Source organism: Grus americana, chromosome 19 (assembly GCF_028858705.1).
Source record: "Grus americana isolate bGruAme1 chromosome 19, bGruAme1.mat, whole genome shotgun sequence".
Taxonomy (NCBI): domain Eukaryota; kingdom Metazoa; phylum Chordata; class Aves; order Gruiformes; family Gruidae; genus Grus; species Grus americana.
This window is the reverse complement of record NC_072870.1, coordinates 3,405,273-3,414,832: the sequence shown is the minus strand read 5'-3', so window position 1 is coordinate 3,414,832 and position 9,560 is coordinate 3,405,273. Positions and strand designations below refer to the sequence as shown.

Below are 9,560 nucleotides of genomic sequence, written 5' to 3'. Positions count from 1 at the left end.
GAAGGGAAGGAACGCGGCGGGGCCGCCGAGCCCGGGCCCCTGCCGGGGCGCGGGGTGGGAGCAGCCGCCGACTCCGACCTTGCGGAGGCATTTTCGGGACTCGGCGCTGCCGCTCGTCCGACAAGCGAAAGGGCGAGCTTCCCCCCGCTCCCTCGGGCCGGGCCGCAGGGAAGGAGGGAGGCTTTCCCCCGCCCACGGCCATCTTCCGCCCAAGCCCCCCTCGCCTGCGCCCTCCCGACCGGCCGCCGCCGCTCCGGCCTGGCTCCCCCGCTCGGCGCGGGGCTCGCCGGGAGCCGCAGTCCGCCGCCCTCCCCGCCGCCCGGCCCGGCCGCCGCCGCCGGACTCCAGCTCCCGGCGGTCCCCGCGAGGGGCGCGCCTGCGCGGCCGGGGCTCCTCGAACAAAAAAACCTCCCCCCTCCTCTCCCCTCCCCCGCAGCGGCGCTGGGCTCAGCCCGACACCGTGAGGGGAAAAGCGGGGCCGTGTGGCGGCCGGGCCCATCGCCGCGCCCGGTGCCCCGCCCGCTGCCCCGCCCGCCGCTGAGAGGCCGCGGGGTAAACCGCGCCTTCCGCCGCTCCCCGGCCTTCTCCCGTAGCCCGGCGGCGTCTCCTCGCCTCCAGCCAGCAGGACCGGGCTTGTCCGCCCCCGGCGGCGGGTGAGTGGGAGGGCGGGATCGGGCCTCGCCGGTACGAGGGGACGGGGCCGTTATCCCGCGGATCCCTGAGGGGAGACGTCCCCGTCCCTCGGCCCGGAGCGCGGGCGGGGGGGGGGAAGGCAGGGGGGCTGTGGCGCGGTGGGGGCCGCATCCCTCCGGCCCCAGGGGGAAGCTCCTGCCGCCGCTCCGCGGGCTGCGGGAGGGGCCGGGCCCGGCCCGGCGGGGGGCTGTCGGCGCGTGCTGTGGTGCCCGGGCCCCTCCGCGCCGCCCCTGCCGCTCCCTGCGGGGTGGGGGGGGGGTGAGGGGGCGCCCCCTCCTCAGCGCCGCGCGCGCAGGGGGGCGGGGCTCCGCGCCCTTCACCGCCCCCTCCCCGGGGACCCCGGCCGCTGGGAGGAGGGGGCGCTGCCACCGCGCCGCCGCCTCCTATTGGCTGGCGGGGCGGTGCGCACGTGCCGGAACCCTGCGCGTGGCGGCGGCGATTGGACGCGGGCGGGCAGGGGCGGGGCGAGGTATGCAAATGACTGCTGTGGGGGCCCGCTCCCCGGTGGGGTCCGGCGCCTGTGGGGCTTGGACCCTGCCCGGCACCCTGCCCGGCCGGGGCACAGCGGGACCTCGTCCCGTCCCCAAGCCGGGTCACCCCTCAGGACATCTGGGATTGTGAGGCCTGAGCCCGTCCACTGGGACAGTACAGACCTGTGCAGGCCGTGGGGAGGGAGCGCACAGGCAGCTCAGGTGAGGAGTGCCCGCGGTGACATATAGTAAGCGGAATGATTCTTATTTATGTTTTTTCTTAAAATCTAGACGCGTTTAGATTTTTTTTCCCTTCTATATACCAGGCAACTTAACTGTGAATTCAGTCTAGCACTTAAGTTTCACCCTGCAGGCGGGAAATGTGCGCTCCAGTCAGCTGTCAAGAGAGCAGATTGCCTGGGGAAGAGCGTTAGGGCAGGAGAGCTCGGCAGAGACCTGGGAGTGCGCTTCTGCGGAGTGTTGGTTGAGGCAGGGATTCAGCAAAGGTGGGTTTACGTGCAGCAGCAAAGAACTTCCCTAGCCGGCAGCAAAGAGTTGTTACAGAAGTCTGTCAGCTTGATGTTTAAGGGAGGTCGACATAAAATCGTACACCTGTCTGGATGTGTAACATTACCTGCCTGTCTTGGATTCGTGACAATGTTTTTAATCATTGCTATGTTTTGGGTATCGCCTGTTGTGTTTCCAGTTCTTTATTTGCAGGCTTCTTTTGCCAAAGGTTTGGTGTGTAAGTTGCTTGAGAGAAACATCTGCGTGGTGACTGTTTAATGCGCACAACTATCCCCTTGTAAGCTAATCATGTAGCCGAGTTGTCTGTGTGTGCAAATCTTTGGGTTAATATCTCACGATAAGGAGCTACTTTTAGACTATGTTTTTAAATATACCTAATATTTGGTTTTGCTTTAACTCTGCAATTAAAATAACAAAACCCTATAAAACATTTTTTTAAAAAAAAGGCTTGTAAATCCATTAGGTAAGTTAGATGGCATAAAAGTTTGTCCCTGTACGTCCTGGTAAGAGGCTACTGGCACCTTTTGTCTTATCCATCAGGATATGAGAACCTTTTCATACAAGTTTGGTTGAAACTTGTGTTCCTCTGGAAAGACCATGAATTTGTAGTTTTCTGACAAACAGTGACACATTCCCAAACTCTTGTTTATGGAATTGACTTTTATTTATGGTCTCAGATTCTGGGTGGAGAGGCTCCTGATAGGATTGACATAAATGCTTTAATTCAAGGAAGAACATGTGGAAATCAGTGTTCCGGTTCATTTGGTTAAATACAATAATAGGAACAAGGGAGATAGATGCAGAGGGAATTAAGTGACCAAATAGAGGATTACTGTTGAAGAGTGATGGGGTGATTAGTTTCACAGGTTTCCCAGGCTGCCCTGACCAGCTCGCGCTAGTCAGGACAACAATTTCTCACTCTGGAAAATGTGCCAGCACCAATTTTGTTATAATTAAATAAATACCAATAGAGTTTAGACTAATAAACTTCTCAGATATTATGTGTAAGTGTTGATGGTTACACGCAGAACTAAAGTAATTGTTATTCAACATGATCATCATGTTGACTAAGTAAATATAATTACACTGGTAAAGACAGAAATTATCAGATGGTCAGGATTGCTGTGATTAATATTTCATTTTGTTTACATGGTTCCACTGTAATTCACTGTCCTAGTTTCAGCTGAGATAGGGTTAATTTTCTTCCTAGTAGCTGGTATAGTGCTGTGTTTTGGATTTGGGATGAGAATAATGTTGATAACACACTGATGTTTTCAGTTGTTGCTAAGTACTGCTTGTACGAAGTCAAGGACTCCAGCTTCCCATGCTCTGCCAGCGAGGAGGTGCCCAAGAAGCTGGGAGGGAGCATGGTCAGGACAACTGCCCCAAACTGGCTAGAGGGATAGTCCATGCCATATGATGTCATGCTCCGTATATAAACTAGGGCGAAAGCTGACCAGGGAGTCGCCGCTCGGGGACAGGCTGGGTGTCAGTCTGTTGGTGGTGAGCAATTGGGGTTTTTTTTGCATCGCTTGTCTTCCTTGGGTATTTCTCTCTCTTTTTGTTATTTTACTTTCATTACAAATTTTTGTTGGTATTATTATTATTTTATTTCAATTATTAAACTGTTCTTACCTGAACCCACAAGTTTTCTCACTTTTACTCTTCTGATTTTCAGCCCCATCCCACTGAGAGGGAGGGAGGGAGTGAGCAAGCAGCTGTGTGGGGCTCATTTACCGTCCAGGGTAAATGAAACCACAACATCCACGAATGCCTCGGTGCTGTAGTAGGACACTGCGTTCTTAAAAATTAAGTGAATTGTTCCCTGAGTCTGTCTGGCTTTAATACAGAAATGGAGTTTTATGCTAGTGGTTTACATAACTACCCCAAACTGAGTAATATGCTCACTTTTATATAGTTGCCTTGTAAGGTATGTAGTTAGATGTTGTATTTTCATTTTATCTAAAATTTTGTGATTATATGTTGATCTATATTGGAATCTTTAGAAACAGTGAAAATCAAATTTAAATATCTCTTTACAAACATTATGCAGACTTAGGAATGAGAGAAATCAGAGGTGCTTTTACAGTAACAGTTGCTGGAAATGTGTTTTACTTTGTTAATGGCTCTTAAGAGTAGCGGAGGTAGTTGCTGAGTATCATAAAAATACCTAGAAAATGGGAATTAATTATTACTGGGTTTAGGGGCTCTCACGCTGTGTAGTGAACCATGTCCCCCCTGTCCCCAGCAAAATGCCACTGGTTTTGTGTGGCTTTGTGCTGCCTGGGTGCTCTTGGGTGTGCTGAGCACCAGGTGTTTCCCCTCGGAGCTTTGTTTGTTAGGCCCCTTGTTTTCTTTCCTGACTACTTTTGGTTGCTGACCTTCTGCTCAGCTGCCCTTGGAAGAAAAAAAATGAAAGCTTAAATCAGTGAGCACTACAGTAGGGATTTGGGGCAGTGTCTTGGTTTACAGCAAGATCGTATTTCTGAATGGTGTGATTCTGCGAATGGTTTCATTAATTAGAGTGGGATGTGGTGCTATAAGTAGTGTTGCTGGTGTGTTTTGTTGGGGTAAACCCTAATGAAAAACACTCGGTGCTGTGTCTTGCTGCTGCGAGTTGAATCCCTGTGGTGGGAGTTGGATTGAAATGGCAACAGCCAATGTCCCAGCTGCCGTGTTTAATGGGTCACTGTTGCTGTGCTTGTAATGGTGTCGGACGTGAATGGCAAGAGCGTGCTTACCAGGGAACCGGCTCCTCGGGTGAAACGGTGAGCACTGGTGCCACATGTTTGTATTCCTTGTGCCTTGAACTAGAAAGTGATGTAGCTTAAGGTTAGGGAGATAAACACGCTTAATTTTTAGTGAGCAAAGGAGCAAGAAGGTTGACTTTAATCCTGATGTGCAGACTTCTCCTCAATCAGCCGCTCTGCTGCTCCAGATAACAGGCTGGAAAAAGAGGCAACAGAGCTACTTTAGGGAGTATGTGCAGAGGGGAGAGGTGCCGTGCCTCCTGGCACATTAAGGCTTCTTCAGGGCTACTCTGCTGTCTTCGAGTGATGTTTATTCATTTGGGGGGGGTGGGTAATAGCCTGGATTCAGACTTAGCTAAGAGCTGACCATGCATATGTATGTGACACTGCTCTCCAGCCAATGAGTTTGTACTTCCAAGGGAGCCAACTTCTGTCTGGAAGAGCTGACAATAAGTCGGAAGAGAGAAACCCAGATGGGTTTGAGTTGACCAAATGCCCTCTGCTGACTCCATATTTTCTCTCCTTCCTGTTCTAGATGCCAGGAAGCTTTGCCCTCTTGGGGTTGTTTTTTATTTTTGGTGTAGGCTGTAGGCAGGGTAAACTCTTGCCAGACCTGCCTCTGCCTCTTTGGTTTGGATTGAGCTGTCTCAGAACACATGGAGCTGTTTTTGCTTGGTGTGGTCCAGCAGTGTTTGTATTTTGGAACAGCCTGATCCTCCACAGAGGTAATGTAGATGTTGATTCATAATCCACATGCACCAAATGCAGATGGTGAAGAACTGGCAATGTGAAGGAACTCCCAGATCCTTTGCTTCTACTTCTCTTGGGCTATGGGTCATGAAAATATTTCCTTTCAAAAAATAGCTGCGTTTATTTGAAGGTGGGGGTGTCACACAGTCTGAGCACCCTTGCTGTTAAGCTTGTTGCATTTCTGCTACACACGAGCAGTCTAGTGGCTGGAACAAGCTGAAAATTGTTACTTATAGAAAATTTGTGTAATTTTAAGATGATCAATGGAACAAGAAAAAGAGATCATCCTAACAGGATTGCATAGGTCAGCTACGAACAGGTGATGGAGGGTTGACCTGGTTTTGGCTGGGATAGAGTTATTTTTCTTCCTAGTAGCTGGTATAGTGTTGTGTTTTGGATTTAGGATGAGAATAATTGTTATAACACACTCATGTTTTAGTGTAAGCACTGCTTAGCAACAACTAAGTCAAGGATTTTCCAGCTTCTTATGCCCTGCCAGCGAGAAGGCTGGAGATGCACAAGGAGCTGGGAGGGGACACGGCCAGGACAGCTGCCTCAAAGTGGCCGAAGGGATATTCTGTACCATATGACATCATGCTCAGCATATAAACGGTGGGGAATTGGCTGGGGGTGACGATAGCTGCTCAGGGATGGGCTGGGCATTGGTCAGCAGGTGGTAAGCAATTGCATTGTCCATGACTTATTTTGTCTATTCTTTTATCATTATTTTCTCTTCCTTTGCTGTCCTATTAAACTGTCTTTATCTCAACCCATGAGTTTTACCTTTTTTTTTTTTTCCCCCATTCTCTTCCCTGTCCCACTGGGGGCGGGGCAGGGCAGGGAGTGAGCGAGCAGCTGTGTGGTGCTTCGTTGCTGGCTAGGGTTAAACCACAAGAATCTTCTAACTCTGTGTGCGCTACAGCTAGGGTGAATGTGCTGCAGAAAATCAGAAAAAAAGATGGTGGTAGGTTTGCATCCCAGCAGAGTTTCTGTGCTAGGTTGGCTAAGAAACATCAGACTTAACTTCCTCTGAATCACAGGATCACTGAACCAAATTGTAGGAAAAAACCCACAAATTTTTAACCAAGATCTGTTTAAAGATATTAATTTGCCCTTAACAGCTTGTGGGTATTAACCTGTACAGTTTGGAAAGAAGCGACTTCTGGCCTTCGCCAGAAGGCCAATGCTTGGGCAGAGTTAAATACGCTGAAGCTGTGGCTTGGCCCAGAAGGCAAGGAAGCAAAGGGGTGAAAGCTGCAACAGCTGAGAAGTAGTTGAGCTTTGTTAGATATTTTTTTTAATGGTATATTTTATTATGTTCCTTCTTATTCTAGCTTTGTAATGAAATGTGTGCTTTTGTACCCTGCTAGAATAACTTTCCCCCCCACACCAATATCAAAAACGGCCTGTAGGGATCTAACAGGAGCTGGACTTTTTTCCCCCAGGCAGCAGCAAATCTTCAGTAGTGTATAAGGATGAGCTCGCACAAACTCGCTTCCAGCTGTATTTTGGGGTTCTTGGTGTCTGGTTTCGGCTGGGATAGAGTTAATTTTTTTCCTGGTATAGTGCTGTGGTTTGGATTTAGGATGAGAACAATGTTGATAACACACTAATATTTTGGTTGTTGCTGGACAGTGTTTACACCAAGTCAAGGACTTTCCAGCTTGTAATCCTGCCCCACCAGCCACGGGGCTGGGGGTGCACAGGAAGCTGGGAGGGGACGTGGCCAGGACAGCTGCCCCAAACTGTCCAAAGGGATGTTCCATACCATATGGTGTCCTGCTCCGTATGTAACTGGGGGGAAACTGGCTGGGGGCTGGACCGTGGCTCGGGAACTGGCTGGTCACTTGTTTTGTATATTACTATTATTATCTTCCTTTTCTGTCCTATTAATCTGCCTTTATCTCAACCCACAAGTTTTACCTTGGTTTTTTTCCCCGATTCTCTCCCCCATCCCACTGCAGGGGGGAGGAGTGAGTGAATGGCTGAGTGGTTGTTTTAGCTGCCTGCTGGGTTAAACCACAACACTTGGGAGTTCTGTCCTTTCCCATCAGTGAGGCAGGATTTGTTTTGGAGACCGTGATGCTAGGTGAGGGGTTAGTGGAGAGAAGCGTGCTTTGGCATCCACAGCTGCTTTTCTGGAGAGTAGCAGACAATAGAGAGATGTCTCATTTTGGGAATGCATTGCGTTACATCTGGTGAAGGGTAAAACCGTGTTGCTATTGCTTATTAAGATTCTTCTTTAAGAAACACATATTCCATCTTCCCCTGCCCCTTCCCTTAATTTTCCATATGTATTCTTTATATGCTTAAATAACAGTTTTTTCTTCTTAAAGCTTAATTTTTTTTGCTTTTTGTGTGTCTGACAAGCAACTACCAGAGAGAGTATCTGTTACTGGTGGCTTTATCAAGATTGGCGTGTCTTCTCCTGTATGAGTACAGGGAAGATGGAAAGTAACTGTCTCTTGTGGTTTTGTTCTCTCTTGCCTTGAGTATTTCTATGTTTTGGGTCTTAAAAGTAGAAGCCAGCAAGAAATGTGGAGTGAGATACATGTTGGTTTGATTTTTGATTCCTGAAAAGCCACTGGTTTTGGTCTTTGGTTTTCTCCTTGTAAAAGGAAAACCCAGAGGGTTTTTTAGCTCTATATCATGGTGACCTTCTCATGAGGCAGCGTGCTGGTTTTGGCTGGGACAGAGTTCATTTTCTTCATAGTAGCTAGTACAGGGCTGTGCTTTGGGGTTGGGCTGCAAACAGTGTTGATGACACAGGGATGTTTTTGTTCCTGCTGAGCAGTGCTTACGCAGAGCCAAGGGCTTTTCTGCTCCTCACCCCACCCCACCAGTGAGTAGCTGGAGGTATGCAAGGAGTTGGGGGGGGACACACAGCCAGGACAGCTGACCCCAATGACCAAAGAAAGGGATATCCCATACCATATGATGTCCTCCTCAGCACATAAAGCTGGGGGAAGGAGGGGATGTCTGGACTTCGGAGTTGGTCTTCCCAAGTCATGGTTATGCGTGATGGAGCCCTGCTTTCCTGGGGATGGCTGAACACCTGCCTGCCCATGGGAAGTGGGGAATGAATTCCTTGTCTTGCTTTGCTTGTGTGTGTGGCTTTTGCTTTACCTATTAAACTGTCTTTATCTCAACCCAGGAGTTTTTTCACTTTTACCCTTCTGGTGCTTTCCCCCATCCCACTGAGGGACAGTGAGTGAGCGGCTGCGTGGGGCCAAGGTGCTGGCTGGGGTTAAACCACTGCAGGCAGAAATGGCTAAATGCTACATCCTCAGTCCTCTACCAGTATATCTTATAAGGCTTTGTTCACTGTTCAAGCCTTTACTTGGGCAAAGGCTCACCTTGGCACAGTTATACTGAAGGATTTATAGGTAATTATAACTAATATTAACTGATCCGGAAGTTCTTTTTTAGCAATATGTGATTAAGATTAATAGATATATCATAAGTGGTACTCTGGCAGCCAGCTTGTAATTGTTCAAAGGATGGTTTTAAAGTGGGCCTTTGTAGCACGTTGGTAGTGGGTAAGGTGTTACACTTTTTTCAAGGCTTTGCACTGGGGATTTACATTGGGCAATGGTGTTGTCACACACTTTCTAAGGGCCTGATCTTGGAAAGGCAGCCAGGTTCATTAGATCTACTGAACTATAGCCTGCTCTTTCTAATAATAAACACTGTCCCAGTGGTATAGATAAGGATAGTGGAGAAAACTGTTGTTCGAAAGGGAGAAACTGGTAAAATGTAGAGGAAAAACAAATCTTTCATGTGTGACTTGCTGTCAAGTGGGTAGCAAAAATATTCTTGTGCTGCCATGGTGCAACAGGATGTCTCTTGAATCTAAATTAAACACTGATCTGGCACCATGCAAACTGGTTAAACAAGAACGGGTCTCCTAAAAATACAAAGCACTATTGGAAAGACTCTTCCAAGTGTTATTAGGAGAGTAGTCCAATGATAACCTAACCCAACTCCCAATCCAAATGTGAGTCCAAGACACTGAGGCTGTGGCCTCATGTGCAGCAGCAAGGTAGCTTAGGATGCGCTGTCCTCTTCGTTGAGCCAGGATGGCTGTTTGTGGGGCTGTGCAGTGAATCAAGCTGGGACCCGGTCCAGTGGAGCGCGGTTCCTCCCCGTTTGCCTGGACAGGTTCCCTGGCTTGATTTGCTGTGTGTCCGGGGATCAGAAATCACCTTCCAGGGATGGGAGCAATTCTGCATGTGGGAGACAGCCTGAGCTGGCACTGCACTGATGTGCTTGTGCATCCACAGCCTTCAGATGATCGTTAGAATTCCCTAGGTCTGTTTTCTGGACAAGGTACCTCTGCAAAATAGAAAATAAATTTACTCGTGTTTTT

The 9,560-nt window shown here is 49.0% G+C and overlaps 1 protein-coding gene across 5 annotated transcripts in view; it reads left to right on the top strand.

Annotated features, from left to right (window-relative positions):
* The first annotated feature begins 386 nt into the window (after positions 1–386).
* Positions 387–9,560, top strand: part of GTF2I (general transcription factor IIi) — a 77,789-nt gene continuing 68,615 nt past the window's right edge. The window contains exon 1 of one of the 5 annotated variants that reach the window (XM_054847269.1): positions 387–653. The gene's annotated coding sequence lies outside the window, so the exon portion shown is untranslated. Of the gene's footprint in view, positions 654–1,236; positions 1,386–9,560 lie in introns of those variants that run through there. The other 4 variants (XM_054847273.1, XM_054847272.1, XM_054847274.1 and 1 more) reach the window with 4 other exon arrangements.